The 2,500-nt window shown below is 34.8% G+C and overlaps 1 pseudogene; it reads right to left on the bottom strand.

Moving 5' to 3' along the window:
- Positions 1-2,500, bottom strand: part of LOC135226361 (somatostatin receptor type 5-like) — a 154,952-nt pseudogene that overhangs the window by 67,278 nt on the left and 85,174 nt on the right.

Raw genomic sequence — 2,500 nt, 5'->3', positions numbered from 1 at the left:
AAAATAACAAAAATACAGATTAAAAACGAGATTATTAACTGTAAATAAACACAGCTGGGACACGAATACAGAATTACAATTACATTTAACCCGTCAATTCAAAATTCACACGAGTTCTCCTGAATTTGACAGCACTGGTAAACAACAAGAATGAGAGGAAGGACATTACCTGGAGAGTGTCTCGACTCACCTGATGATCGTATAGATGATCAGGCTGTTTCCGACGATGCCTAGCAGGAGCGTGAGACTGTAAACAATAAGCGGAGGAACCAGTTCGTCCCAGTAATAAGTATTGAAGGATTCCGAAGGATCGTAGTCGTAGTAGTCTCCTTCGGAATCTCCTAGAGACGAGGACGCGTTGGAGGACGGGAAGGATCCTATGGAAGCGTTGGAGACGGGGGAGTAGTAGCCCGCGCTCCTGTTGCTTGCTCCTACCGCGTCGGAGGAGGAAAGTCGGGGTGTTGCAGGGCCCGGATGCTCGGGGTTGATGAGTGGGAACATGGCTGGTCCTTATTCCTGATTCCTATTTGGGGGGGCTAGGGGGGGAGGTGTCGGTCTTCGAGCAAAAGTTCACCTACCTTTTATGAGTCTAAACATTTTGCTTTATTGACTCAAAACGTTGCTTTTATTAAGCCATTTAGGAGCGAGTGTGGAATGAATGTTTACCTTTTGTAAGTCTAAACATTTGCCTTATTAAGTCAGTTTTTTTTATTTCAAGCCTTGTGTTACGTTTAGGAGCGAGTATGGAAATCTTTTTCCCTATTTCCTGTTGTCGATCTTCGAGTAAATGTTTACCTTTTGTATGTCTAAACGTTTCACTTTAATAAGTCTAAACGGTTCTCTTTTAAAAGTCTAAACATTTAAATTTTTTAAGTCTAAACATTTCTCTTTTATAAGTATAAACATTTCACTTTTACAAGTCTAAACGGTTGCCATATTAAGTCTTTACATTTAACTTTTATCAAGCTAAACGTTGCCTTATTAAGTCTATACATTTTACTTTTATAAGTCTAAACGTTTGCCTTATTAAGTCTATACACTTCACTTTTATAAGTCTAAACGTTTACCTTTTTATAAGTCTAAGCGTTTCCCTTTTATAAGTCTAAACGTTTAACTTTTATAAGTCTAAATGTTTGCCTTTGATAAGTCTAAACGTTTGCCTTGTTAAGTCTATACATTTCACTTTTATAAGTCTGAACGTTTGCCTTTTATGAGTCTAAACGCTTGCCTTATTAAGTCTATACATTTCACTTTTATAAGTCTAAACGTTTACCTTAAGTCAAAACGTTTGCCTTTTATAAGTCTAAACATTTCACTCATAATTATAAGCCTAAAATTTTCACTTTTATAAGTCCAAACGTTTCCCTTTTATAAGTCCAAACGTTTCACTTTTATAAGTCTAAACGTTTCACTTTATGAGTCTAAACGTTTACCTTAAGTCTAAACGTTTGCCTTTTATAAGTCTCAACGTTTCACTTTTATAAGTCAAAAGGCTTCTTTATTTCAAGCCTTACGTTACATTTAGCAGCGCGTAATGAATTCGACTCTTTCCATTATAAAAACTGTTTTTACAGTGATACCTTCGGTACGATCACTCATTTTGTTATTTTGTTTAATGATACAGCACTTATATTCACTATCTTATCGTTGAAAACGGGGGAAAAACCCGTCACTATCATTCTAAAATCTTCATTTTCACTGTAAAAGCCGTGTCAGAATATTGTTCACCGTTCCATTAACGCAAATCGTAAAGTGTTTCCTACATTTTTCTGCTATTTGTTGATTGATATTTTTCCACTGATAATCATCATATCTCGATTCAAATCACATGCGTTTTTCTAATACTGTTATTTTTCATTTATCCATTAACACATCTCTTTCCTCTTTCATAAATATGGCAGGATCCAAATCACCTCTATTTTCTTTCTAGGTTTTTAGGTTTATTTATTTACCTGTGAATGTCTTTTTCTTTTGATAAATATTGTTGTTCTTTCTAACACATTTACATTTACTTATTGACTTCTTAATCCATCTTGTTGCGCTTTCTAACACTTTTACATTTATTTATATACTTATTAATCCATCTTTATGTTCTTTTAAACACTTTTGCATTTATTTATTGACTTATTTATCCATCTTGTTGTCCTTTCTAACACTTTTGCACTTTATTTATTGACTTATTGATCCATCTTGTTGTCCTTTCTAACACTTTTCCATTCATTTATTGACTTATTGATCCATCTTATTGCTCTCTCTAATACTTTTGCATTTTATTTATTGATTTATTGATCCATCTTGTTCTTTCTGACACACTTGCATTTTATTTATTGACTTATTGATCTATCTTCCCCTTCGACAAATATTACGCCAGGATGCAAATCATACCTGTTTTTCCTTCAAACCTGACGCCCTGAATACATCACCAAAACCGTACACCATCACAATTCCAGGAGATATACGTCCAAAAGGAAAGGAGAGGAGCCAGTCTCCCAAATCCTGA

This window comes from Macrobrachium nipponense, chromosome 14 (assembly GCF_015104395.2).
Source record: "Macrobrachium nipponense isolate FS-2020 chromosome 14, ASM1510439v2, whole genome shotgun sequence".
In the NCBI taxonomy this organism is placed as follows: domain Eukaryota; kingdom Metazoa; phylum Arthropoda; class Malacostraca; order Decapoda; family Palaemonidae; genus Macrobrachium; species Macrobrachium nipponense.
Note: the sequence above shows the minus strand (reverse complement) of the source record. Positions and strands in the feature narration are given on the sequence as shown.